Source organism: Triticum dicoccoides, chromosome 3A (assembly GCF_002162155.2).
Source record: "Triticum dicoccoides isolate Atlit2015 ecotype Zavitan chromosome 3A, WEW_v2.0, whole genome shotgun sequence".
NCBI classification, from domain to species: Eukaryota; Viridiplantae; Streptophyta; class Magnoliopsida; order Poales; family Poaceae; genus Triticum; species Triticum dicoccoides.
Window position 1 is genome coordinate 424629479 of NC_041384.1, and position 5893 is coordinate 424635371.

Consider the following 5893-nt stretch of genomic DNA (forward strand, 5'->3'; position numbering starts at 1 on the left):
ATAATTCTTCTTTGCAGCAATGAGGATAATCCTCAGATCACGGATCCAATCCGCATCATTGCTACTAACATTTTTCAACATAATTTTTCTCTAGGAACACAATAAACTGGGAGCAACATCGTGAGCTATTGATCTACAACATAGATATGCTAATACTACCAGGACTAAGTTCATGATAAATTTAAGTTCAATTAATCATATTACTTAAGAACTCCCACTTAGATAGACATCCCTCTAATCCTCTAAGTGATCACGTGATCCATATCAACTAAACCATGTCCGATCATCACGTGAGATGGAGTAGTTTCAATGGTGAACATCACTATGTTGATCATATCTACTATATGATTCACGCTCGACCTTTCGGTCTCAGTGTTCCGAGACCATATCTGTTATATGCTAGGATCGTCAAGTTTAACCTGAGTATTCCGCGTGTGCAACTGTTTTGCACCCGTTGTATTTGAACGTAGAGCCTATCACACCGATCATCACGTGGTGTCTCGGCACGAAGAACTTTCGCAACGGTGCATACTCAGGGAGAACACTTGTACCTTGATAATTAGTGAGAGATCATCTTATAAAGCTACCTTCGAACTAAGCAAAATAAGATGTATAAAAGATAAACATTACATGCAATCAAAATATGTGACATGATATGGCCATCATCATCTTGTGCCTTTGATCTCCATCTCCAAAGCATCGTCATGATTTCCATCGTCACCGGCATGACACCATGATCTCCATCATCTTGATCTATATCAATGTGTCATCACATGGTCGTCTCGCCAACTATTGCTCTTGCAACTATTGCTATCGCATAGCGATAAAGTAAGCAATTATTTGGCGCTTGCATCTTATGCAATAAAGAGACAACCATAAGGCTTATGCCAGTTGCCGATAACTTCAACAAAACATGATCATCTTATACAACAACTTATATCTCATCACGTCTTGACCATATCACATCACAACATACCCTGCAAAAACAAGTTAGACGTCCTCTACTTTGTTGTTGCAAGTTTTACGTGGCTGCTACGGGCTGAGCAAGAACCGTTCTTACCAACGCATCAAAACCACAACGATAGTTTGTCAAGTTAGTGCTGTTTTAACCTTCTCAAGGACCGGGCATAGCCACACTCGGTTCAACTAAAGTTGGAGAAACTGACACCCGCTAGTCACCTGTGTGCATAGCACGGCGGTAAAACCAGTCTCGCGTAAGCGTACGCGTAATGTCGGTCCGGGCCGCTTCATCCAACAATACTGCCGAACCAAAGTGTGACATGCTGGTAAGCAGTATGACTTATATCGCCCACAACTCACTTGTGTTCTACTCGTGCATATTACATCAACGCATAAAACCTGGCTCGGATGCCACTGTTGGGGAACGTAGTAATTTCAAAAATTTCCTACGCACACGCAAGATCATGGTGATGCATAGCAACGAGAGGGGAGAGTGTTGTCCACGTACCCTCGTAGACCGAAAGCGGAAGCGTTATCACAACACGGTTGATGTAGTAGTACGTCTTCACGATCCGACCGATCAAGTACCGAATGCACGGCACCTCCGAGTTCTGCACATGTTCAACTCGATGATGTCCCTCGAACTCTGATCCAGCCGAGTGTTGATGGAGAGTTTCGTCAGCATGACGGTGTGGTGACGATGATGTTCTACCGATGCAGGGCTTCGCCTAAGCACCGCTACGATATAATCGAGGTGGATTATGGTGGAGGGGGCACCGCACACGGCTAAGAGATCAAGAGATCAATTGTTGTGTCTTTGGGGGGCCCCCTGCCCCCGTATATAAAGGAGTGGAGGAGGGGGAGGGTCGGCCCTCTCTATGGCGCGCCCTAGGGGAGTCCTACTCCCACCGGGAGTAGGATTCCCCCTTTCCTAGTAGAATTAGGAGCCCTTCCAAGTAGTAGGAGTAGGAGGGAAGGAAAGGGAAGGGAAAAGGAGAAGGAAGGAAGGGGGCGCCCCCCTCCCTAGTCCAATTCGAACCAGCCCATGGGGAGGGGTGTGGCCACCCTTTGAGGCCTTTCTCTCCTTTCCCGTATGGCCCATTAAGGCCCAATACGAATTCCCGTAACTCCCCGGTACTCCCAAAAATACCCGAATCACTCGGAACCTTTTCGATGTCCGAATATAGTCATCCAATAGATCAATCTTTACGTATCGACCATTTCGAGACTCCTTGTCATGTCCCCAATCTCATCCGGGACTCCGAAATCCTTCGGTATATCAAAACACATAAACTCATAATATAACCGTCATCGAACTTTAAGCGTGCGGACCCTACGGGTTCGAGAACTATGTAGACATGACCGAGACACATCTCCGGTCAATAACCAATAGTGGAACCTGGATGCTCATATTGGCTCCAACATATTCTACGAAGATCTTTATCGATCAAACCGCATAACAACATACGTTGTTCCCTTTGTCATCGGTATGTTACTTGCCCGAGATTCGATCGTCGATATCTCAATGCCTAGTTCAATCTCGTTACCGGCAAGTCTCTTTACTCATTCCGTAACGCATCATCCCGCAACTAACTCATTAGTTGCAATGCTTGCAAGGCTTATAGTGATGTGCATTACCGAGTGGGCCCAAAGATACCTCTTCGACAATCGGAGTGACAAATCCTAATCTCGAAATACGCCAACCCAACAAGTACCTTCGGAGACACCTGTAGAGCACCTTCATAATCACCCAGTTACGTTGTGATGTTTGGTAGAACACAAAGTGTTCCTTCGGTAAACGGGAGTTGCATAATCTCATAGTCATAGGAACATGTATAAGTCATGAAGAAAGCAATAGCAACAAACTAAACGATCAAGTGCTATGCTAACGGAATGGGTCAAGTCAATCACATCATTCTCTAATGATGTGACCCCGTTAATCAAATGACAACTCATGTCTATGGCTAGGAAACTTAACCATCTTTGATTCAACGAGCTAGTCAAGTAGAGGCATACTAGTGACATACTGTTTGTCTATGTATTCACACATGTATTATGTTTCCGGTTAATACAATCCTAGCATGAATAATAAACATTTATCATGATATAAGGAAATAAATAATAACTTTATTATTGCCTCTAGGGCATATTTCCTTCACTTGGTAATACACATCATAAGAAGCCTTGCAAGCAAAGTGACTAATGAGTTAGTTATGGGATGATGTATTACAAAACGAGTAAAGAGACTTGCCGGTAACGAGATTGAACTAGGTATGAAGATACCTATGATCGAATCTCGGGCAAGTAACATACCGATGACAAAGGGAATAACATATGTTGTCATAACGGTTCGACCGATAAAGATCTTCGTAGAATATGTAGGAGCCAATATGAGCATCCAAGTTTTGTTGTTTGTTATTGACCGAAGAGGTGTCTCGTTCATCTTTGCATAGTTCTCAAACCCGTAGGGTCCGCACGCTTAACATTCAATGACGATTTTGTATTATATGAGTTATGTGATTTGGTGACCGAATGTTGTTTGGAGTCCCGGATGAGATCACAGACATGAAGAGGAGTCTCGAAATAGTCTATAGGTAAAGATTTATATATAGGACGATAGTATTTGGACACTGGAAGTGTTCCGGAGGGTATCTGGTACACATCGGGTCACCGGAAGGGGTTCCGGGCACCCCCCAGAAAAGATATGGGCCTTATGGGCCAAGAGAGGGACAGATCAGCCCACAAGGGGCTGGTGCGCCCCCATATAGGCCGAAATAGGAGGAGAAAGAAAGAGGGGAAGGGAGAAGGAAAGGGGAGGATTCGGCCTCCCCCTCTCTTTCCTTCCCCCCGGTTAATAAGGAAGGGGGGGCGAATTGGGGAGGAACCCCAAGTAGGATTCGGCCTACTTGGGGCGCCCCCCTGGTTGCTCCCTCTCCCTCCCCACCTATATATATGTGGGGAGGGAGGCACCTACAACACACAATAACATCTGTTAGCCGTGTGCGGCGCCCCCTCCACAGATTACACCCTCGGGCATATTCTCGCGGCGCTTAGGCGAAGCCCTGCGCGGATCACTTCACCATTAGTGTCACCACGTCGTCTTGCTGGTGGAACTCATATTCTTCCTCGATACTCTGCTGGATCAAGAGTTTTAGGGACGTCATCGAGCTGAATGTGTGCAGAACTCGGAGGTGTCATATGTTCGGTGCTTGATCGGTCGGAACGAGAAGAAGTTCGACTACATCAACCGCATTGTCAAACGCTTCCGCTTTCGGTCTATGAGAGTATGTAGACACACTCTCCCCCTCTCGTTGCTATGCATCTCCTAGATAGATCTTGCATGAGCGTAGGATTTGTTTTTGAAATTGCATGCTACGTTTCCCAACAAAAGCCTCCCCCAAGCTTGTGGGAGACTCTCTTCTTTAATTTGCACAAAGTTAAATATTTGCTATAAGGCAGCTTGTTTCTTATGAGCAGGAAAATATTTTTCAGAGAAGTAATAAATCATATCCTGGGGACTACGCTCACAACCAGGAGCAAGAGTATTGTACCAAGCTTTAGCATCACCCTTTAATGAGAACGAAAATAATTTGAGAATATAATTATAGCGAACTTTCTCATCCTGAGCGAAAAGGGTGGCTATATCATTCAACTTAGTAAGATGTGCCACAACAGTTTCAGTTTCATAACCATGTAAAGGATCAGAGTGAACCAAAGTAATCAACTCTGGGTTGACAGAGAATTCAAAATCCTTATCATCAACAAAGATAGATGAAGTAGAAAACTGAGGATCACATTTCATTTTAGCATTCAAAGCCATTTCTTTATACTTGCATAATAATTTTTCTAGATCATCTCTATCCTTACAAGCAAGAATATATCTAGTTGTCTCCTCATTCATGACATAACCTTGCAATACCTTTGGCAATTCATATCTAGGAGGGCTAGTTCTAATAGGTGTTTCAAGATTTTCAGTTTCAAGCACTTCATCAGTTTCAACAATTTCATCAGTTTCAACATTCTCAAAAGCTTTAGTTCCAACAATTTGTTCATCAAGAAATTCACCTAGTGGGACATTATCATCAAGCAAGGAACTAGCATCATCATGAGTAGCATTCATAGCAGAAGTAACATCATCAATAACTTGCGACTTATCAGAATTAATAGCATGTGGTGGTGTTGCAAGTTTACTTATAACAGAAGGTGAATCTAAAGCGGAGCTGGATGGCAGTTCCTTATCTCCCCTCGTCTTAGAGGGAAAAATCTTTGTCTTAGCATCCTTCAGATTCTTCATAGTGATAAATTGATAATAATCCCAAGTGTCTCAACAAATGTAGCTATGCTCCCCGGCAACGGAGCCAGAAAAAGGTCTTGATAAGCCACAAGTATCGGGGATCGCAATAGTTTTCGAGGGTAGAGTATTCAACCCAAATTTATAGATTCGACACAAGGGGAGCCAGAGAATATTTGCAAGTATTAGCAGTTGAGTTGTCAATTCAACCACACCTGAAGATTAATTATCTGCAGCAAAGTGATTAGTAGAACAGTAATATGATAGATTTGATAGTAGTGGTAGCAGCAACAGTAATGGTAACAGGGTTAGCAATAGTTTTGTAGTAGTGACGATACTAACAACAGTAGTAGTAACTTAGCAAGATCAATATGTAGGAAAACCATAGGCATTGGATCGGCGATTTGCTAGATGATATTCATCATATAACAGTCATAAACTAGGGCGATACAGCACTAGCTCCAGTTCATAAATATAATGTAGGCATGTATTCCGTAAATAGTCACGCGTGCTTATGGAAAGAACTTGCATGGCAACTTTTGTCCTACCCTCCCGTGGCAGCGGGCTCCTATCGGAAAGTAAGGGATATTAAGGCTTCCTTTTAATAGAGAACGGAACAAAGCATTAACACACGGTGAATAC